At 39.5% G+C, this 24,777-nt stretch overlaps 1 pseudogene; it reads left to right on the top strand.

Moving 5' to 3' along the window:
• The first annotated feature begins 383 nt into the window (after positions 1-383).
• Positions 384-1,117, top strand: LOC101552039 (40S ribosomal protein S4-like; annotated as a pseudogene).
• Positions 1,118-24,777: the final 23,660 nt, after the last annotated feature.

Genomic DNA, 24,777 nt, shown 5'->3' with positions numbered 1-24,777 from the left:
AATTAATGGATAAAGAACATGTGGTACAGAGATTGTTCGGATGAGAGGGTATGAGAGTCTCTCCCTTTCGAACTGCTGAAGGAGAATTATTCATGGAGAAAATGGGCATCCTCTAGAACCTACGAGATGAGGACTCCTTTGAAGACTGAAAAGGAGTCACATTGAAAATAGTTCCAGATTCTTAGTACAATTGCTTGTGGTCCAAGAAGCATCAGAAGGATGTGGCAGCTCCAAAGCATTGGATACTGAATGAGCCAACAGGAGTACTTCCTCCTTGTCAATCCACGGGACTACATAAACTAAGAGAGTGTGTTCGACTTATCATTTTCCTAAGAAACAGACTGAAGTAGGCTCAAACAGGAGATGAGGTGAAGAAGATTTGCATGCAGCATTTCATTTCCTCCTTGATCATCCATGGAGCCCACAAACTCAGAGAGTGCCTTCCACCCATCGTTTTCCAAAGGAACAGAATAAAGTGTGCTCAAACAGAAAATGAGGTGAAAAAGATTGGCATTCAGCATTTTATTAAGATAAATTGCAAAGTCTATACTCACATAGCCTACCCTGCACACTTTATGGCTATCAGCATTGATAAAACCAGAGAGAATTTCCTTCTGATCTATGACAACAAGGGACATTTTCCTGATTATCTTATTACACTTCAGGAGGCCAAGTACAAGTTATGCAAAGAAATAAAGACCTTTGTGGGATTCAAAGGAATTCCTCACTTGATGACAAATGAAACTCGCACGATATCCTGACCCCCTAATCAAAGTGAACACCATTCAGATTGATTGCGAGACTAGCAAGATTACCGATTTCAAGTTTGACACTGGAAATCTCTGCATGGTGACAAGTGGTGCTAACTGAGGAAGAATTCGTTTGATCACCAATAGGGAGAGACGTCCCAGTTCTTTTGATGATGTCCATGTGAAAATTACCAATGGAAATAAGTTTTCCACTTACCTCTCCAATATTTTTGTGATGGGAAAAGGCAGCAAACCATGGATTTTTCTTACCTGAGGAAAAGGAATCTACTTCACCATTGCTGCAGAGAGAGAGAGACTGAGAGACAAAGAGAGACAAAAGACTTGCTGCCACACAGAGCAGTGGCTGAAATGGTTTCTAAGGGACATATTGATGGATGTAAGGGTTTTCTTACTTAAGAAAATAATACTATGTTTAAAAAAGAAGAAGATGTGTTTTCTCTACACAATGGGATACTAAAAAGTTATAAGAAAACATGAACTCGTCCATTTTGCTAAAATGGTAATGGAACTAGCCCTATATATTGAGAAAAATAAGTCAAAGGGAAAAGAACAAATACCAAATCATCTAACTAATATGTAGCTTATTAAGAAACAAATCAAGAAATTGGATGGTATCTAATGATGAAAAACCTGGGATTTTGTGGAACTTGTAGTGCAGTTGCAGAACAGGGCAAGTGACTGCACAGAAGCAGAGTGTGAAGAGGGTGAAGACAGAGTGATTGGCGGTACTTCATCAGAGAAACTGGTGACATGCTCCTTAAGCCTGTGATGGTGAATAAGTGGAGAACCCTATTGTCTGCAATGTCCCTTTAAGCCAATGAGGACATATTCTGTGATTTATACTACTTAATTTCTAAACCTAACCTTCTCAGAGGTTAGAAAACTAAATGCCAACTTGTGTGGCTGGCTGGCACAGCCTCATGGCTGCCAACCCCTGGTTACTTGTAAAAGTCTTCATGATTTATAGCATAGATTACCAAGCTTATTTGATATACTATGCTATTTTCAAATAAAGATAAAGCCTACCCCAAAAAATATACCTTCTTTATGTAAACAAAAAGAAAAGCCCCCAACTTCACCCAAGGCTACTAACACCCCTTGAATGTTTCCAGTGACATTCCCTAAGTGACATAATGCCCGCTTTGGGAAGCACTGGTTTAGAGCATTGGGATAAGACCAGAACTGCTCAAATCTGGTGACCAAAAGACTCACCTAATACCACACTGTTACACCATAGGACACTTTCTAAGTCAGCCTGAAACTGGCACTGCAGTTGCTGTGTAAATGCTCTGGAAGGTGTTCTGGTATTAGGCAGGACACTTTAACATTACACTCTTACTAATGGATATATTAACCAGACAAAGTAAAATAACAAAACAATAGCCTTGTTTGGAGTTAGAAGAACTGTGCTTTATAGATATTTACAAGGCTCTATAACCCCCCAAAATCAAATACACTTTCTTCTCCAATGTGTATCAGACACACTCCAGGTTATACCACAGAAGTGCAAATAAAATAATAAATATTGAAACCATATAAAATATATTTTCAGTTTATAATTTTATGAAGGCAGAAATTTACCAAGAGTAGAAATCTGAGAGACACTAAACATATGGGTACTAAACAATATGCTACTTATAAGTTATTGGATCAATTTCTAGTTCTCCAAGAAATATCTATTTTATTCTAAAAAATCTGGGCCATGAAAGAAAATAAAAACAATATTATCATGTCAATAATGCAGAAAATACATTTGACAAGTTCCAGCAACCATTTATGATAAAAAAAATCCCAACAAAATGGGAGTCAAAGGATCTTTTCTCAATATAGTCAAATCAATCTACCATAAGACCATAGCATGCATTACTATCAATGGGGAAAAATTAAGAGCCTTCCCTCTAAGATCAGGAACAAGACAAAGTTGTCCATTCTCACCACTTCTTTTCAATACAGTACTGGAACTACTTGCCATAGCAGGTGGGGAAGAAAAAGATACCAAGGGCATCCAGATAGGAAAGGAAAAAGTCAAGCTATCACTATTTGCAGATGACATGATACTAAATTTAGAAAATCCTAAAGAATCTACAGAAAAGCTCCTAGAAAAAATAGGTTTGTAAAGTAAAGTGGCAGTTTACAAAACGAATACCCAAAAGTCCATGACTTTCCTATATACAAATAAAGAAAGAAAAGAAAGATATTAAAAGAACAATCCTGTTCACAATGGTTCCTAAGAAAAGTAAGTACCTTGTAATCATCTTACATAAAGAGGTGAAGGACCTAAACAAAGAAATCCGCATAACACTACTTCAGAAATAAAAGAGGACACTAGAAAATGGAGACACATCCACTGTTCATGGATCGGGAGGATTAACATTGTCCAAATGGCAATACTCCTGAAAGCATTATACAGATTCAACACAGTCCATATAAGGATACCCATGACATTTTTTAAAGAAATTGAGAAAACACTCATGAAATTCATGTGGAGCAATAAACTTCCACGAATAGGTAAAGAAATCCGTGGGAAAAAGAAGATGGATGGTATCACCTTCCCCAATTTCAAACTATACTACAAAGAAGTAGTAATCAAAACAGCATGATACTGAAATAGAAACAGACCCACAGACCAATGGAACGCATGTGAATATTCTGACACAGATTCTCAAGTATATTACCACATAATCTTTGATAAAGGAGCAAGAAGTGTGAAGTGGAAGAAAGGAAGCCCCTTCAACAAGTGTTGCTGGGGAAACTGGACAGCTACCTGAAAAAAGTGAACCCTGACCTCTGTCTAACGCCAGGCACAGAACTTAGGACAAAGTGGATTAAAGACCTCAGTACCAGCCTGAATCCATAAGTTACATAGAGGAAAATGTAGGCAGAGCCCTCCATGATATTGAAGCTAAAGGCATCTTCAAGGATGAAACACCACTGAGCAAGCAAATGGAAACAAACACAAACAAATGGGACTACATTAAACTAAGAAGCTTCTGCGCCTCAAAAAAGTCAGTGACCCTGAGTGACCACTCTTTTAGCCATGGATCTACTCCACAGGTCCGTGTGCCTCAGTCCTGTGCCACGCCCATACATACCGGTCAGCTGGACTGAGCACCTATGAAAACCTTGCCCCGGTTTCTGGCCCTGAGTGCCCGCCCTTATAGTGCCGTGGGACTAGCATCCAGAAAGGGCCAGGGGTGTGGCCTCCATGGTAGGGGGCGTGACCTACACAAAAGTGGGCATGGCCTCCTTTGGGGCCTTCCTGACGCACTTATATTCCCCCTTCCTAGCACTCTGGACTCACACCTCAATCTCAATCACCTAATTCTGTGGAGAACGTCCTGGCCATCTCAAATACAATAGGCCAGTAGTCCACCAGCCTATTCCAATTTAACCAAAATACCAGTGAATACAAGAAGGTGTACAAGCCCAATATATAAGAACACATCCTCCAAAACTTCATTAAATGCCTCACATAAGTCACAGAAAAATACCTGAGAGGAAAGACATATCCTAGAAGGGGTGGGGGGGAAGGTGACCACCACCACCATCAACTGAGCTCATCCAGAATCCTTTCTCGCAGTAAGAGGGACAGTGCTAGTGAACTGGAAGCTCCCACCTCTATACAACCACAACAACATGAAGAAATAGTGCAAATCTTCACCACAAGTAGAGGATGAAGAAAAGAGTCCAGAAACCTCAACAGGGGTTACCCACAAATACGATCACTCTGATAAAGAATACAAAGATGAAATGCTGAAGATGTTCATTGAACTCAAAGAAACAGTGGGACATACATGCAGCAAATTAAAGGAGGATATGAAAGAAACAGCGGAATGGACAGCCATCAAAATACAGGAAGAAATGAGAGCAGAAATAAAAAAGCTACAGTCAGAAGTGTCAGTAATAAAAGTTTCGCTAGATGAAATAAAAAAATCAGTGGGTGCACTCAACAGTAGAATGGCTACAGCCGAAGATAGAAAAAGTGAGCTTGAAGATGAGCTGCAGAAAGCTTACAGGAATACTATGTAGCCGTCAGAAAACATGAAGTCATGAAATTTGCATATAAATGGATCAACATGGAAAGTATCATGTTGAGTGAAATGAGTCAGAAAGAAAGAGACAGACATAGAAAGATTGCTCTCATATGTGGAATATAATGTAACTGAGAAGTACAAGTTGGCAATGATGCAACTTCTGGCAGATATCTCTCTGGACTTAGTTACTAAAATACTAAAATACAGAAACCCAAAACCAAGAGGCCGCTAAGTGTGGTCACTCGACCTCATACCTCTTCATCCTCAGTAATGGAAAACAAATTATCTAATGCTTCCTTTTCAGCAGGTCTGACTTTAGGGGAGAGACTCTCCAAACAATAGTAGTGAGTTTTGTTGAAATATTGTATGCAATCAAAGTGAAAGTAAAGTGAAATTTATTAGTTACACAGGCGGGGGGGCTAAGAGGGGGGCTAGGGGCATTGGGGGGTTAGGGGTGTGGGAGTGCGGGGTGGAGCTATACTGGGATTCTTGGTGGTGGAATATGTGCACTGGTGAAGGGATGGGTATTCGAGCATTGTATAACTGAGATTTAAACCTGAAAACTTTGTAACTTTCCACATGGTGACTCAATAAAAAAATTAAAAAAAAATAAAGAAGAGAGAAAAAAAAAGAAAGCTTACAGGCAACAACAAACAATGGGAAGAGACCACAAAATAGCTCTAGGGCGAATGAGAGATCTAGGGGATGATTCCAAGAGGAACAACATTAGAATCATCAGAGTACCAGAAAGACAGGGAAGCAACCCCAAGGAAAAAGCCAAAGTTAAAGAAATCATTGCTGAAAAGTTCCCAGAGCTAGAGAATGCAGGCATCCAGATCAAATGAGCACGATGGGTGCCAGCTAAAAGATACCCTAATAAAAAGACTCCAAGACATATAATAGAATGATGAATACTGTGGATAGAGACACAATACTGCAAGAAGGAAGGTCAAAGAAGTAAATCATATACAAAGGAGCACCCCTTAGATATACAGCAGTCTTATCAGAGGAAGGGCCCCAAGCCCAAACACAATGGTTGTATATAGTGTAAAAGCTCAATGAAATGAATGTCTCACCAAGAATACTTTATCTGGCTAAACTCTCACTCAAACTCGAAGGAAGGTTGCACTATTTTATGGAAAAACAACAGCTCAGTAACTTCAAAGATTCAAAACCAAACCTAAAAGAAGGACTAAAGGGGCTACTGTAAGACAAGAAAAACCCCTACAATTGAAACAAACCTCTACAGAACGATGGCACAAAATCTATTACAATAATGTCTCTCAATGTCAATGGTTTAAATGTACCAATTAAGAGACACAGAGTGGCAAAATAGATTCATAAACTGAAACCAACATTCTGCTGCCTACAAGAAACACATCTGAACGGTCAGAGCAAACACAGACTCAAAATCAAAGGATGGAAAACAATCCTGCAAGCAAACAACTCCCTCAAATAAGGTCGGGTGGCCATACTAGTATCCGACAACATAGATTTCAGGTTGAAAAAGTTTAGAAGGGACAGCGAAGGCCATTTTTTATTAATCAAGGAATTTGTACAACAGAAAGAAATCACACTCCTAAACGTAATCGCATATAATGAGGGACTAGCTAAATACTTAAAACAACTGCCAACAGATTTTTTTGAATAGTCAACTAGACCAGTGGTCATACATTTTATTGTATTTAAATTCACTGTTTATAATATAGCATTTGCATTTTAAAAACCTTTTTTATTTTTTATTATTACAATTTGTTTTATTTATTTTTTCTAATTTATTTTATATTGAATCACCATGTGGAAAGTTACAAAACTTTCAGGCTTAAGTTTCAGTTACATAATGCTTGAACACCCATCCCTTCACCAGTGCATAAGGTCAAGGAAGCATTTGACAATTTGTTTTCCATTGCTGAGAATGAAGAGATATGAGGTCGTGTGGCCACAGTAGTGGCCACGAGGTTCTAGATTTCTGTATTTTAGTATTTTAGTGATTAAGTCCAGAGGGCTTTCTGCCAGAGGTTGCATCATTGCTAGCTCGTACCTCTCTGCAACTTTCTATTCCACATATGAGTGCAATCTTTCTGTGTCTGTCTCTTTCTTTCTGACTCATTTCACTCAACATGATACTTTCCATGTTGATCCACTTATATGCAAATTTCATGACTTCATGATTTCTAACAGCTGCATAGTATTCCATTGTGTAGATGTGCCAAAGTTTTTTTAGCCAATCATCTGTTCTCGGGCATTTGTTTTTTTTCCCAGATTCTGGCTATTGTAAACAGTGCTGCAATGAATATACAGGTGCAGATGTCATTTTGACTATACTTTTTTGCTTCTCTGGGGTATATTCCCAGAAGCGATATTGCTGGGTCAAATGAGAGCTCAATTTCTAATTTTTTGAGAAGCGACCATATTGTTTTCCAAAAGGGCTGAACCAGTTTGCATTTCCACCAGCAGTGTAGGAGGGTTCCTTTCTCCCCACATCCACGCCAACAGCAGTTGTTTTTGTTCTTTTGGATGTGAGCCAGTCTTTGTGGTGTGAGGTGGTATCTCATAGTTGTTTTGATCTGCATCTCCCTGAAGATTAGTGATGAAGAGCATTTTTTCATGTGCCTTTTAGCCATTCGTATTTCTTTCTTGAGAAAGTTTCTGTTCATTTCTTTGCCCCATTTTTTGAGGGGGTTGGATTTTTTCTTTTTATAGAGATCAACCAGTGTACATGATATTAACAACTGGATATCAGTTGTATACAATGTATACAATGTATAAAACCAGTGTACTTGATATCAACCAGTATAACCTTGATATAAACCCCTTATCGGATGTGTATTGGGTGAATATCCTTTCCCATTCTGTGGATTGCCTTTGTATTCTGGTCACCGTATCTTTTGCAGTGCAGAAACTTCTTAGTTTAATAAAGTCCCATTTATTTATCTCTGTTTCCACTTTGTTGGTCAGTGGCATGTAATCTTTGAAGATACCTTTATCTTCAATATCGCGGAGGGTTTTGCCAACCTTGTCTTCAGTATACCTTATGGTTTGTGGTCTGATGTTGAGGTCTTTAATCCATTTTGATCTGACTTTTAAACCTTCTTTTAGGTTTGGTTTTGAGTCTATGAAGCTCTTGAGTTGTTGTTTATCTGAGAAATAGTGTATGGTTCCTTCGAGTTTAAGTGAGAGTTTAGCCAGATAGAGTAATCTTGGTGAGATGTTCATTTTGTTGAGCTTTTTCACTATATCCCACCATTGTCTTCGGGATTCGAGGGTTTCCTCTGATAGGTCTGCTATAAATCTAAGGGGTGCTCCTTTGTATGTGATTTCCTTCTTTGACCTTGCTGCTTGCAGTATTGTTTATCCGTGGCATCCATCATTGTGACTATGATATGACTTGGAGATTTTTGTTGGGTTCCCTTTTAGTTGGCACCCTTCGGGCTCCTTAGATCTGGATTCCCACATTCTCCAGCTCTGGGAATCTCTTAGCAATGATGTCTTTAACTGTGTTTTTTTTTTCATTGGAATTAGTTCCCTGTGCTTCTTGTACTCCCATGATTCTTATGCTGTTCCTTTTGAGGTCGTCCCCTAGGACTCTGATTCGCCCTAGAGCCATTTTGAGGTCTTTTGCCATTATTTGTTGTTGCCTATATGTTTTCTACAGCTCATCTTCAAGGTCACTGATTCTGTCTTCAGCTGTAGCCATTCTACTGTTGAGGGCTACTACTGAGTTTTTTATTTTATCTATGGATTCCTTTAATTGTGTGACTTCTGTTCGTAGCTTTGAAATATCTGCTCTCATTTCTTCCTGTATTTTCTTGGTGGTCCATTCCTAGGCTGTGTTCATATCCTCCCTTAGTTCATTGGTTGTCAGTTCCATGGTTGTGTTCATATCCTCCCTTAGTTTATTGGTTGTTCGTTCCATGATTGCTTTGAGTTCCTCGACCATCTTCACAATTTCGTCTCTGAATTCTTTATCTGAGAGGAGGTTGCATTTGTGAGTGCCCTCTATTGAGGTTTCTGGAATCTCTTCATTTTCTCTTTGTGGTGTTTTTTTTTCGATGTTTCTTCATGTTGTTATAGAACAGTAGAGGTGAAAACTCCTGATTCTATATCACTATTCCTCTTGCTCTAGGAGGGGATTGTAGGTTAGGTAAATGGATAATGGTAATCTTTTCCCCCTTCTAGAATAGTTCCTTACATTACTGCGATCTTCCTAGTTTATGTAGGTTTCTAGTCAAGGCTTGAGGCTATGATCTGTTTATGAGGGCTTTGTGTACCTTCTTGTATTCCTGACACTTTTTCTGGAATTAGGATGAGTTAATAGCTTATTGGCATATAGTGATCGAGATGGTCAGGTTATTCTTCGAGTAAATAGGTCATAGAGATTTGTGACCTAAGTGCGCAATATAGGAGAGGGGGAAAATTAACTGTGGCTGCGAAATAGGCCACACCCCATTTTGAGGCCACGCTCCCAGACGTAGAGGACATCCCCCCACCAGCCAATGGGCCGGACCCCAGGATTATATGGGGAGGGGACTGGTTGGCTATAACGGCGCGCAGAGACACAGGCGGCTGGAGGACTAGGGCCCCCGCCCCAGCAGTCCCCTAGGCTGGGCAGAGCCAGCGTGAGAGTTCTTTCAGAGGGGCAGGAAGAAGGCACCATCCAGACTCTTTTTTGTGCTTTTTTTAATTGATTCATTGTGAGGTACAATAACAAAGCTTTCGTGTTTGAGTTTCAATCATACAATTATCCAACACCTGTCTTTTCACCAGTGCACATTATCCACCACCAGTATAATCCCCAGTACCCCCCTCCCCCTTTTTCACAACTCAATCTGCCTCTGTGGCAGACAACTTCACAATACTCTCTTGCTCTACTTTGGTTACTTTTGATATTTCGAGACCAGACCCACCATCACTCATACCTGACGAAAATGCAATGCTAGACAACATGTTTTTGATTGTTTGTTATGGGTGCAATATAATGTTGCACCGCCACGAGAGTGACCACGTGATTAGGAATTTTAACAGTTTAATAATTAGGATCTGAAAAGGTCATTGCAGCAAGTTGATCAGGACTGAAGTTTGTTTGTGTGCCTCTGGATCCTGGTCATGTGGGAACTTAAGCAGACAGTGGATGGGTGTGGCATCATCTCAGAGTCCCGGGACAAGGGACAGAGGAGTGCCCACTTGCCCCCATACTGTAAGGCCTGGCATTTGGCGCCAAGGTCACTGGTACCTGAAGCTTATCGCTGACTTCTAGAAAATGGCGCTCACTGGAGTATCTAGGAGGTAGGTGGAGAGACAGCACCTACCCCCACCAGGAGCAGCCTGGCGGAAATGGCCTATTGCAAAGTCCAGGGCCATTTCTATCTCTGCAGCAAGTTGCGTGGGATGGAGATTCGTTCATGTCTCCTGCTAACATTTTAAGGAGGACATTGCTAATAACACAATAGTAGTTGGAGACTTCAACATTGCCTTACTACAACCTTGATAGATCAACAAGAATAAAACGCACCAAGGAAACACTGGATTTAAAGGAGGAAATAGAAGAGAGAGGGCTAATGAATCTGTACAGGGTTTTACATCCCAAAAAGAAAGAATATACTTTTTTTCCAGTGCACATGAAATATTTTCCAAAATAAACTATGTGCTGGGTCACAAAACATACCTCAATAGTATCAGGAAGATAGAAATAGTATCAACTATCTTTTCAGACCATGATGCACTGAAGATAAAAAATTAATCACACATAGACACAAAGAACCAAATCAAACACCTGGAAATTAAACAACTCAATGCTGAACAATGAGTAGATCAGGAAGGAAATCAAGAAAGAAATCAAAAAATACCTGGAAACAAATGAGAATGAAGACATGAGTTATCAGAACCTATGGCAGGCAGCTAAAGCTGTGTTAAGGGGAAAATTTATCACTATGCAAGCATTTCTCAGGGAGGAAGAAAGAGCCCTTTTAAATAACTTGACTTCATAGCTCAAGATCTTAGAAAAAGACCAACAAAAAGAGCCCAAACCAGGCAGAAGGAAAGAAATAACAAAACTTAGAGCAGAAAATAACGACATGGAAACATAAAAAACAATCCAAAGGATTAATGTAAGCAAGAGCTGGTTATTTGAGAAAATAAACAGGATCAAAAAACCACTAGCAAGACTCACAAAGCAAGAGACAACCCTAATAAATTGATTCAGAAATGAAAAGGGGAACATCACAACAGAAACCAAGGAGATTCAAAAGATCATCAGAGACTATTTTGAAAGTCTGTATGACATGAAACAAGAGAACTAGAAGAAATGGATAAATTCCTGGATTCCTATACTCTCCCGGAATGAAACAAGAAGATTTGGATACCTGCACAGACATATCAGTATCAAGGAAATTGAAAATGTAATCAAAAGTCTTCACAAAAACAAAAGCCCAGGTCCAGGTGGATTCAATAACGAATTCTTCCAAACATTAAAAGAGGACCTATTGCCAGTGCTTCTAAAGCTTTTCCAGGAAACTGAAGAAACAGGAACTCTCCTAAACAGTTTCTATGAGACACATATCTCCATAATACTAAAGCAAACAAAGACAACATGAAAAAAGAAAACAACAGGCCGATATCCCTGATGAGCACAGATGCGAAGATCCTCAACAAAATATTAGTGAATAGAGTACAACAACTCATCAAAAAGATCATACACCACAACCAAGTGGGATTCATCCCAGGGATGCAAACATGGTTCAACATTCGGAAATCAATCAATATAACCCATCATATCAACAAAAAACTATAAAACCATGTTATCATATCAATAGATGCAGAGAAAGCATTTGACAAGATCCAACACCTGTTTATGATGAAAACTCTCACCAAAAGGGTTTTGAAGGAACTTTCCTCAAGATAGTCAAAACCATCTACCACAAACATATGGCAAGCATTATCCTCAATGGGGAAAAACTAAGAGCCTTCCCTCTAAGACCAGGGACAAGACAAAGATACCCACTCTCACCACTTCTGTTCAATATAGTACTGGAAGTTCTTGAAATAGCGGTTAGGCAAGAAAAAGTTATTAAGGGCATCCAGATAGGAAAGGAAGAAATCAAGCTCTCACTATGCCCAGATAATATATTTAGAGAACCCTAAAGCCTCTACCAAGAAACTCCTCGAAACAATAGACTTGTACAATAAAATCACAGGCTATGAAATCAATACCCAAAAGTTCATGGCTTTTCTATATATATGCAAATAATGAGACAGAGTAAAGGGACATGAAAAAACCAATCCCATTCACAATCTTGTCCCAGAACCTCAAGTACCTCGGAATCAGCTTAACTAATGAGGTAAAAGACCTGTACAATGAAAACTACAAAACAATACTGCACGAAATAAAAGAGGACATGAGGAAATGAAAACATATCCCCTGCTCATCAATTGGGAGAATTAACATTGTCAAAATGGCAATACTCCGCAAAGCATTATACAGATTCAATGCAATCCCTATGAGGATACCCATGAAATTCTTCAATGAAATGGATTAAGCAATCCTGAAATTCATATGAAACAGCAAACCCCCACGAATATCTAAAGCAATTCTTGGTAAAAAGAAGATGGGAGGCATCACCTTCCACAACCTCAAACTCTAATACAAATGGTAATAATTAAAACAGCATGGTATTGGAAAAATGGCAGAGCTGCAGACCAATGGAACAGAGTTGAATATGCTTAAACACACACCCCCAAATATATGATCATCTAATCTTTGATAAGGGATCAAGAAATGTGATGTGGAGCAAGGAAACACTTTTTAACAAATGGCGCTTTTAAAATTGGACAGCTACATGCATATAAATTTGCTTAAATCTCTACCTAACAACAAGCACAAAGGTCAGATCAAACTGGATTAGAGACCTCAACATCAGACCAGAATCATTCAAGTACATTGAAGAAAAGGTCGGCAAATCCCTTCACAACATCAAAGCTAAATGTATCTTTAAAGAGGACACGCCACTGACCAAGCAAGTGGAAACCAAGATAAACAAGTGGGAATATCTTAAAATAAGAAGCTTATGTACCTCAAAAGAAACAGCGACCAGAATACAAAGAAAATCTACAGAATGTAGACGAATATTCACCCAATACCCATCTGGGTTGATATCAAGGATATACAAGGCACTGGTTGAACTCTACAAGAAGAAAACATCCAGCCCCATCAGAAAATGGGACGATAAAATGAACAGAAACTTTTTCAAAGAAGAAATCCGAATGGCCAAAAGGCACATGAAAAATGCTCTTCATCACTAATAATGAGGGGGATGCAGATCAAAACAACAATGAGATACCATCTCACACCACAGAGATTGGCCCACATCCAAAAGAACAAAAGCAACCAGTGTTGGTGTGGATGTGGCTTTTTTGCTCAGCATAATTCCCTGGAGATCTATACAGGTGTGAGTATAATAGTTCATTTCCAATATTTAACTTTTACAACTAAAGCTATAAATGTTTGTGTACATGTTTTATATAGACATATAATTTCTATAGAGTAAATATCCAAGAATAGGACTGTTGTTCATACAGTATATCTTAGGGTTTTTTTTTTGAAACTGAAAAACTATTTCCCAGAATGGGTGTATAATTTGACAGTGTCATAAATGATACACACAGATCAAATTTCTCATCAGTTTTGCCAGTATTTAGTACTGTCATTATACTACAGCTTTTCTAATAGAACATATAAATTTATCAGTAGAGCTATCTTATCAATCTCATTTTGCATTTCTCTAATGGAAAATGATACTGTACATTTATTCATGTGGCTTTTTTTTCCAGCAACATGACCTCATCAATGAAGTCTCATCATTCTTTTGACTATTTTGAGAGAGTTTTTTTGGCAGATGAGGGTCATACCCAGCGGTTCGGGGCTTACTTCTAATTCTGCCCTAAGAGATCATTCTAGAGCTTGGGGGACCATATGGGGTGCCTGAAATAGAACCCAGGTCGGCTGTGTGCAAGGCAAGCACTCTACCCACTGTACTACTGCTCTAGCCCAGATATTTGGTTTTAAGAGTCCATTATACATTATAGATATGATTCTTTGGGTAGATATATGGTTTGCAAAAGAACTTCCCACATTTAGCTGGCAATTTTATACTTTTAACAAAGTCACAAAAATTTTTGACAAAATACAATTATTTTTTTCCTTTTATTGATATGTTTTGATGCCATGTCTAAAACCTTTTCACTAGGCTGAAGATTCTGGATATTTTATCATGTAACAAATATTATATAAATTTTATTTACATTTAAATTAATTATGTATTTTGAATTACTTTCTATAAAGGTCTATTTCAAGATTCACTTTATGCCTATAGATGTCCAATTGCTTAGCATCCTTTTATTGTAAAAATTATCTTATATGAAATTGCTTTTGCACACTTATAAGAAATAACTATTTGTATTTAAGTATACATAGGCTAGCTCGTTCTGTGTTAACTATCTGTTCCATTTCTGTATCTCTTTCTCACTTTATCCCTGTGACTATACAATGAATTGGAGTGGGTTGCGATAAAGAAATTAACACAAACATGGTGATTTAAACAAGAAAAAATTATTCCAGAAGTCTACAGTTCTGGAAATCAAGGGCTGACCTCTGTCTAAAGGCCCTCAGGGCTTTTATCTTCCAAGTTCTCATGGATCAAGATGTTCCTTTATTTGCAATTAAACAACTCCAATATATGCCTCCATCTTTACATTTGCATTATCATTTGTCTGTCTTCTTTGTTTTTTTTAAATTAATTTTTCAATAAGTGAATCACCGTGAGGGTACAGTTACAAATTTATACATTTTTGTGCTCATCTATCCCTCATACAAAGTTCGAGAACCCATCACGTCACTAGTGCCCATTCTCCACCACAATTAAACCCTCCCCAATCCCATTTTCCGACACCCCACCCTGTCACTGTGGCAGGGTATTCCTATTTGTTCTCTCTCTCTAATTAGGTGTTGTGGTTTGCAATAAAGATGTTGAGTGGCCATTGTGTTCAGTCTCTAGTCTACATTCAGCACACATCACCCTTCCCCCGCATGGCTTCCAACCACATTTTACTTGGTGTTCCCTTCTCTATCTGAGCTGCCCTCTCCCCACAAGTTGAGGCCAGCTTCCAAGCCATGGAGTCAACCTCCTGGTACTTATTTCTACTATTCTTCAGTGTTAGTCTCCTACTCTGTTATTCTATATTCCACATAAGAGTGCAATCTTTCTATGTCTGTCTCTCACTTTCTGACTCATTTCAGCATGATACTTTCCATGCTGATCCACTTATATGCAAAGTTCATGACCTCATTTTTTCTAACCGCAGCATAGTATTCCATTGTGTAGATGCACCAAAGTTTCTTTAACCAGTCATCTGTTCTAGGGAACTCGGTTTTTTTCCAGATTCTGGCTATTGTAAACAGTGCTGCGATTAACATATAAGTGCAGATGTCATTTTGACTATACATTTTTGCTTCTCTGGGATATATTCCCAGCAGTGGTATTGCTGAATCAAATGGGTGCTCAATTTCTAATTTTTTGAGAAACGTCCATATTGTTTTCCAAAGGGGCTGAACCAGTCGGCATTCACCCAGCACTATAGAAGGGTCCCGTGCTCCCCACTTCCTCTCCAACAGCGGTTGCTTTTGTTCTTTTGGATGTGTGCTAGTCTCTGTGGTGTGAGGTGGTATCTCATGGTTGTTTTGATCTGCATCTCCCTGATGATTAGTGATGTAGAATACTTTTTCATGTGCCTTTTGGCCAGTTGTATCCCTTCCTTCGAAAAGTTTCTATTCACTTCTTTGCCCCATTTTATGATGGGCTTGGACGTTTTCTTCTTGTAGAGTTCAACCAGTGCTTTATATACCCTTGATATCTACCCCTTATCTGATGTGTATTGTGTAAATATCCTTTCCCAGTCTGTAGATTGTCTTTGTATTCTGGTCATTGTATCTTTTTGGGTGCAGAAGCTTTTTAGTTTAATGTACTCCCATTTGTTTATCTCTGTTTCCACTTGGCTGGCCAGTTCCATGTCATATTTGAAGATAACTTTATCTTCAATATCGTGGAGGGTTTTGCCGACCTTGTCTTCAATGTACCTTATGGTTTGTGGTCTGATATTGAGGTCTTCAATCCATTTTGATCTGACTTTTGTGCATGGTGTCAGGTCAAGTTCTAATCCTGTTCTTTTGCATGTGGTTGTCCAGTTGTGCCAGCACCCTTTGATAAAGAGGCTTTCCTTGCTCCACTTCACATCTCTTGCTCCCTTATCAAATATTAGATGATCATACATTTGGGGTTGTGTGTAGGGATATCCCACCCTGTTCCATTGGTCTGTGGCCCTGTTTTTGTTCCAGAAGCATGCTGTTTTAATTGTTACCGCTTTGTAGTAAAGTTTGAGTTTGGGGAGGGTGATGCCTCCCATCGTCTTTTTCCCAAGAATTACTTGAGCTATCCGTGGGCGTTTGTTGTTCCATATGAATTTTAGGATTGCTTGATCCGTTTCTTTGAAGAAGGTCATGGGTATCCTTATAGGGATCGCGTTGAATCTGTATAATGCTTTGGTGAGTATTGCCATTTTGACAATATTGATTCTCCCTATTCATGAGCAGCGTATATGTTTCCATTTCCTCATGTCCTCTTTTATTTTATGGGGTAGTATTTTATAGTTTTCTTTGCAGAGGTCTTTTACTTCCTTGGTTAAGCTAATTCCAAGGCACTTGATTTTCTGGGGCACGATTGTGAATGGGACTGCTTTTTTTCTTGTCCCTTTCCTCTACCTCATTGTTGTATACAGGAAGGCCATGGATTTTGGGGTATTGATTTTGTAGCCTGCAACTTTACTGTATAAGTCTATTGTTTCTAAGAGTTTCGTAGTAGAGGCTTTAGGCTTCTCTAGATATAGTATCATATCGTCTGCAAATAGTGAGAATTTGATTTCATCCTTTCCTATCTGGATGTCCTTAATCTCTTTTTCTTGTCTAACAGCTATAGCAAGTACATCCAGTACTATATTGAGGAGAAGTGGTGAGAGTGGGCATCCTTGACTTGTGTCTGATCTCAGAGGAAAGGCCCTTAGTTTTTCCCCGTTGAGGATAATGCTTGCCGTAGGCTTGTGATAGATGGCTTCGACTATCTTGAGAAAAGTTCCTCCAAACCCCATTTTGGCGAGGGTTTTCATCATGAAAGGATGTTGGATCTTGTCAAATGCTTTCTCTGCATCTATTGATATGATCATATGGTTTTTATCTTTGCTTTTATTGATATGGTGGATTATGTTGATTGATTTCCGAATGTTAAACCATCCTTGCATCCCCGGGATGAATCCCACTTGGTCGTGATGTATGATCTTTTTGATGAGTTGTTGGATCGTATTTGCCAGTATTTTGTTGAGGATCTTTGCATCGGTGTTCATCAGGGATATTGGTCTGTAGTTTTCTTTCTTAGTGGTGTCTTTGTTTGCTTTTGGTATTAGGGAGATGTGTGCTTCATAGAAACTGTTTGGGAGAGTTCCTGTTTCTTCAATTTCCTGGAAAAGCTTGAGGAGAACTGGCAACATGTCTTCTTTAAATGTTTGGAAGAATTAGCCAGTGAATCCATCTGGGCCTGGGCTTTTGTTTTTGGGGAGATTTTTAATTACAGTTTTAATTTCCTTAATATTAATGGGTCTATTCAGGTATTCCAAGTCTTCTTTGTTCAGTCTTGGGAGATTGTATGAATCAAGGAATTCATCCATTTCTTTTAGGTTCTCTAGGTTTGTGGTGTATAGACCTTCAAAGTTGTCTCTAATGATCTTTTGAATATCACTGGATTCTGTTATGTTGTCCCCCTTTTCATTTCTGATTTGATTTATTAGGGTTCTCTCTCTCTTTCTTTGTGAGTCTTGCTAGTAGTTTATCAATCTCATTTATTTTCCCAAAGAACCAGCTCTTTGTTTCATTGATCTTTCGGATTTTTTTTCTTTCCATGTCATTAATTTATGCTCTAATTTTTATTATTTCTTTCCTTTGGTCTGGTTTGGGTTCCTTTTTCTGGTCCTTTTCTAAGGTCTTGAGCCATGAAGTCAAGCTATCTATGTGGTCCCTTTCTTCCTTCCTGAGGAATGCTTGCAGAGCTATAAATTTTCCCCTTAACATGGCTTTAGCTGCGTCCCATAGGTTTTGGTAGCTTGTGAATTCATTCTCATTTGTTTCTAAGTATCTTTTGATTTCTTCTTTGATTTTCTTCCTTACCCACTCATTGTTCAACATTGAGTTGTTTAATTTCCAGGTGTTTGATTTGGTAAATATTTAAAAAAAAAACTTTAACAGATTTTGAGGAGGTCATACTAGCAACACAATAGTAGTTGGAGACTTCAACACTGCCTGATCACCACTGGATGGATCAGCAAGATAGATTAAAACTCAACAAGGAAACACTGACCTTGAAAGAAGAAATAGAAGAGAGAGGGCTAATAGATATATGCATGGCTTTGCATCCCCATAAAGAGAAAACACATTTTTTCTAGTACACATGGAATATTCTCCAAAATAGATCAAATGCTAGGTCACAAAGCATACCTCAATAGAATAAGAAAGACACAACTTGTATCAACTATATTCTCAGATCATGATGCACTGAAGATAGAAGTTAATCATGCACAGATGCAAAGAAGAAAACCAAACACCTGGAAATTAATAGAATGGTGAACAATAAATTGGTCAGGGGGGAAATCACAGAAGAAATCAAAAGGTCCCTGGAAACAAGTGAGAATGAAGACACGAGCTACCAGAACCTCTGGAAGGCATCTAAAGCCTAAAGGGGAAATTTATAGCTCTGCAAGCATATCTCAGGAAGGAAGAAAGGGCCCACAAAAATAACTTGATCTCACACTTCAAGACCTTTGAAAAGGACCAACAAAAGTAGCCCAAACCAAGCAGAAGGAAATAAATAATAAAACTTAGAGCAGAAATCAATGACATGGAAACCCAAAAAACAATCAGAAAGATCAAGGAAACTAATAGCTGGTTCTTTGAGAAAATAAATAGGGTAGATAAAGCACTAGCAAGACTTACAAAGAAAGAGATAGAGAGAACCCAAATAAACTGAATGAGAAACAAAAAGGGGGACATCACAACAGAAACCAAGGAAATTGAAAAGATCATCAGAGACTACTTCAAAAATTTGTATGCCACGAAACAAGTAAATCTAGAAGAAATGAATAAATTCTGGATTCTTATAACCTCCCAAGGCTGAACTAAAATGATGTGGAATACCGGAATAGACCCATTACTATCAAGGAAATTGAAACTGCAATCAAAAGTCAACCAGAAACAAAAGTCCAGGCACAGATGGATTCACTAGTGAATTCTTCCAAACATTTAAAGAAAACCTGTTGCCATTACTTTTCAAGCTTTTCCAGAAAATAGAGGAAATAGAAACACTCCCATACAGTTTCTATGAGGCACATATCACTCTAATAGCAAAAGCAGAGACACCACAAAAAAGAAAATTACAGGCTGATATCCCTGATGAATATGAATGCGAAGATCCTCAACAAAATATTATTAGCGAATAGAATCCAACAACTCATAAAAAAGATCATACACCACGACCAAGTAGGATTCATTCCAGGATGTAAGAATGGTTTAACATTTGGAAATCAATCAACATAATCCATCATGTCAACAAAAAAGATAAAGACCATATGATCATATTAATATACTCAGAGAAATCATTTGACAATATCCAGCACCAATTCATGATGAAAACTCTCACCAAAATGAGTATAGAAGGGTCCTTACTCAGTATAGTCAAAGCCATCTAACACAAGCCTATAGCAAGCACTATCCTCAATGGAAAAAAACTAACGGCTATCTACCACAATCCTAAAGCAAGCTTATCCTCCATGAGGAAAAACTAAGGGCCTTCCCTCTAAGATCAGGGACAAGACAAGGATGGTGACTCTCACCACTTCTCTTTAATATAGTACTTGAAGCAATTGCAATAGTGATTAGCCAAGAAAAAGACATTAAGGGCATCCAGATAGGAAAGAAAGAAATCAAGCTCTCACTATTCGCAGACGATATATTATATTAAGAGAACACTACTGGGCTGTCGGGCACTGCAAGCTGGAGAATGCTCCGGATCCTGGACCGGGTCAACAACACTGGGGTGCCAGATGGAAAAGGTGCAGCCATCCCACCTTCTCCAGATGGAGTCCCAGCAACACTGAGCATCTACTAACATGGCTCTGTTATGTGGGACTTGGACAATTTCTCCAAACTTCATGGGGCCACCGGAACTGGGAGTCTCCATCCCAGCCTCCAGCCCGCCCCTGCCACTGGAAGTCATGCCCTCAACCCACCTCCAGCGCCATCTTGCCGCACCTAGCAGTGAAGAATCCGGACCGGCGTGCACCACAAGCCGGAGAATGCTCCGGACTCCAGACCGGACCAACAACACCAGGGTGCCAGAGGGAGAAGGTGCAGCCACCCCACCTTCTCCAGATGGAATCCTGGCGACACTGATCTTCTACTAACATGGCTCCAGCATGTGGGAATGGGACTATTTCTCCAAACTGCATGGCTGCACAACCTTTCCTGATATGCAAAACGCCTCTCAGGGATGGCTCTGCCACCCCTGAGCCGCCTTTATCCCAGAGACACAGAAACCAATCTAGAACCTAGTGGCTGCTGGCAGATATACTCCTTGACTGTGAACTAAGCTACAGCCCGTGCAGCCCCAGGAAGTGAAGGGTTTTTGTCCCTCGGCCTTTTCCCCATTGCGGCAGCATGGCGACCGTCACCTTTCAGAACCAGTTGGACAGAGAGGTAAGAGCTTTCAGTGATGGGACGCACTGGGAATCTCACAATGGGTAGTGCAGAACCGGCCATGCTCCCTGCCCAAATGAGACCCCGAGTGGCCGCCCACGAACAGCTCCTCTGCCTCTGAACAGCCATGATCCCAGAGGCACACAAACCAATCTCGGAATGCAGCAGCTACTGTCATAACTACCTCTGATCTTAATTACTAAAATACCAGAATCCCAAAACTGGCGGCCGCTTTCGCGACTGTGCAACATCATTATGCTCTTTGTTATCAGCAATAGAAAACATGATATAATGATGCCATTTCGACATGTCTGATTGTTGGGGGAAAACTCCAAATAATAATAGTGGGTTTTCTGTCAAAAGTTGAATGTAATCAAAGTAAAGAGAGAATAAAGTGAAAATCACCTGTCACACAGGCAGGAGGGGAGTGGGAGGGGAGTTATTCTGGGGTTCTTGGTGGTGGACCATGTGCAGTGGTGAAGGGATCAGTGTTTGATCACTGTATGACTGTGACTTAATCCTGATAGCCCTGTAAGTGTTCTCATAGTGATTCAATAAAAAAAATTTAATTTAATTTAAAAAAGAGAACCCTAAATCCTCTACCAAGAAACTCCTAGAAACAATAAGCATGTATAGTAAAGTGGAAGTCTATACAATAAATACACAAAAGTCCATGGTTTTCCTTATATGCAAATAATGAGAGAATAAAATGATTAAAAAAAAGCAATCCCGTTTCACAATCATGCCTCAGAAAATCAAGGACTCGGAATCAACTTAACTAAGGAGGTGATGGACCTGTACAGAGAAAACTACAAAACATTACTTCACGAAATAAAAGAGGACACAAGGAAATGGAAACACATCCACTGTTCATCGATTGGGAGAGTTAACACTGTCAAAATGGCAAAGCTTCCCAAAGCATTATACAGATTCAATGTGATCCCTATAATGATATCCGTGACATTCTTCAATGAAGTGGACAAAACACTCCTGAAATTCATATGGAACAACAAACCCCCACGAATAGCTAAAGCATTTCTAGGGGAAAAGAAGATGGGAGGCATCACCTTTCCCAACCTCAAACTCTACTACAAAGCGGTAATAATTAAAACAGCATGGTACCATAACAAAGGCAGAGCACTAGACCATGGAACAGGGTTGAAAATCCTCACACAGACCCTCAAATATGTGACCATCTGATCTTTGATAAGGGAGCAAGAAATGTGAAGTGGAGCAAGTAAAGCATCGTTAACAAATGGTACTGGCAAAACTGGATAGCTATATATAATATGATTAACTCAGACCTCTACCTAACACCACAGACAAAAGTCAGATAAAAATGGATTAAAGACCTCAATATTAGACCAAAATCCATAAGGTACATTGAAGACAAGAATGGCAAAACGCTCCACTACATTGAAGCTACAGGTATCATCAAAGATGACTCGCCACTGACTAGGCAAGTGGAAACAGAGATAAACAAATGGGACTACATTAAACTAAGAAGCTTCTGTACCTCTAAAGAAGCAGTGGCCAGAATACAAAGAAAATCTACAGAATGGGAAAGGATATTCACCCAATACCCATATGATAAAGGGTTGATATCAAGGATATATAAGGCACTGGTTGAACTCCACTAGAAGAAAACCTCAAACCCCATCAGAAAATGGGGCAATGAAATGAACAGAAACTTTCCCAAAGAAGAAATCAGAATGACCAAAAGGTACAAAAGGCTCTACATCACTAATCATCAGGGAGATGCAGATCCAAACATCAATGAAATATCATCTCACACCAGAGACTGGCCCATATCCTATAGAACAAAAGTGTTGGATATCATTGGTTTGTCCTTTCCCCCTCGCCACTAGGAGCTTAGGTTTATCAGTCACACCCATCAAAGTGCTCCCGAGTCACTCCCATTCTTTTGTTTATCTGTAACCAATTCTACCAGTTTATCTGCTCTTCCCTTAATCAAACTCTGTTAATTGGTAAGGTCAGAACTTCCTAGGACACTGAATATTATAACATTGCCTTTCTCTCCTCTTTATGCCTTTTGAATAATTTACTTTAAAGCTATGTCTTTTTTGTATAGACACAAGAAGACAATATTATGTTTTTATAACTTAAGACTTAATTGGCCTCGATATTCCCTCCTGGGCATCTGCTTTCTCCACTTAAGCCTCAGTTGCCCTCAGTTCCTAGCACCCCAAAGGAGGGTCCCCGACGTGGGACGGGAAGGATCCAGGGCAAGCGGTGAGTTATGTGCTACCCTGGCATCGAGATGGGCCTGGCCAAAGTGCCTAATTCTTAACTATAAGTTAAGAGCTTGATCATAGACAAATACTGTCATGATCCAATAGTAATTATGAGACTGGGACCCTGCCAGGGCTAGGAAAGACTGATGTGGCCTGAGCACTGTAGTCTGAGATTGAGATGGCCCCAGGAGAGCAATTCTATAAGCTTTAATGCATCTCTTATTGTGTCCATACAAAATAATTAATATTATGAATTCTTATATGCTTGCTGGCTGAGGAGAAGAGAAACACATTCATGGGACTCTGCCCTTGGGTGGATCCTCCTGCTGAAAGAGAATTAAGTCCTAGGAGAAGCATCCCCTGAGGGAAAAGAACCTTACCCTATTGCTGACCACACCTATGTGTATGCCCCAACCCCCTCATGCGGTGGAGATTTAACTAGGCTGTAAGAGTGGGTTGGGGGCAGATCCACCAGAGCCAGATCCACGGGGCCAGATCCACAGATCGAGAGAGACCGAGAGCCGGGAGAGAGGCAGAGAGAGAGAGAATGAAGTAGGATGGGGGAGAAAGAAGCAGGAGGAGAATCAGAGGAGAATGGAGATGGACATGAAATAAACCGATCGAGCAACCAGTTTGGCCTTCTTCCTTCCTTCGCCTGCCTCACCGCCTGCGCACCCTTTCTTTTCTTTTTATTTTTATACAAAAAGCAACCAGTGTTGGTGAGGCTGTGGGGGGAATAGGACTCTCCTACACTGCTGGTGGGAATGCCGACTGGTTCAGTCCTTTTGGAAAACAGTATGGACCCTTCTTAAAAAAATTGAAATTGTGCTCCCATTTGACCCAGCAATACCACTTCTGGGAATATATCCAGGAGAGGCAAAAAAGTATCTAAGAAATGATATCTGCACTTGTATGTTCATCGCTGCACTATTTACATTAGCCAAAATCTGGAAAAAATCAAAGTGCCCAAGAACAGATGACTGGTTAAAGAAACTTTGGTACATATACACAATGGAATACTATGCACCTGTTAGAAAATAATTTTCATGAAAAATGCATATAAGTGGATCAACATGGAAAGTATCATGTTAAGTGAAATCAGTCAGAAAGAGAGGGACAGACATAGAAAGATTGCTCTCATGTGTGGAATATAAAGAAACAGAATAGGAGACTAACACCCGAGAGCAGTAGAGATAAGGACCACGAGGTTTGCCCTACGGCTTGCAAGCCAGCCTCACATGCTAGGGGAAAAGGCAACTCAAACAGAGAAGGGAACATCAAGTAAAGCATCCTGGTAGGACCCGCTCGGGTTGGGATCTACCGAAAATAGACTATAGACCAAACATGATGGCCACTCAATACCTCTATTGCAAACCACAACACCCAAAAGGAGAGTGAACAAAAATGGAATGCCCTGCCACAGAAGCTGGGTGGGGAGGGGCATGGGGTGGGAGTTGGTGGGAGGCATACTGGGATCATTGGTGGTGGAGAACGGGCACTGGTGGAAGGATGGGTACTCGATCATTGAATGACTGAAAAGCAAACACGAAAGTTTGTAGGTATGTAGCAGTACCTCACGGTGATTCACTAATTAAAAAAAATTAAAAAAGGAAAAATAAATAAAAAAGGAAGAACGCCTGTAAATAATAGGTAACCCTTTAACTTCATATTTTTATTAATATAAACGAGTATATACTATTACTTTAATTTAATCAAAACTACTTATAACATTCATTAGTGTATCATAAAATTTAACCTTCATCTATTATTAACCCACCTTCAAATATGCACACTTAATGGAGACTTAAGGTTGTCAGTAACCTTTTGTATTAAATTGTCACTTGTGCTGTATTATCCATAATTTAATGAATTTATTT

The sequence above is a fragment of the Sorex araneus genome, chromosome X, assembly GCF_027595985.1.
Source record: "Sorex araneus isolate mSorAra2 chromosome X, mSorAra2.pri, whole genome shotgun sequence".
NCBI classification, from domain to species: Eukaryota; Metazoa; Chordata; class Mammalia; order Eulipotyphla; family Soricidae; genus Sorex; species Sorex araneus.
This window is presented reverse-complemented; position numbering and strand designations above follow the sequence as displayed.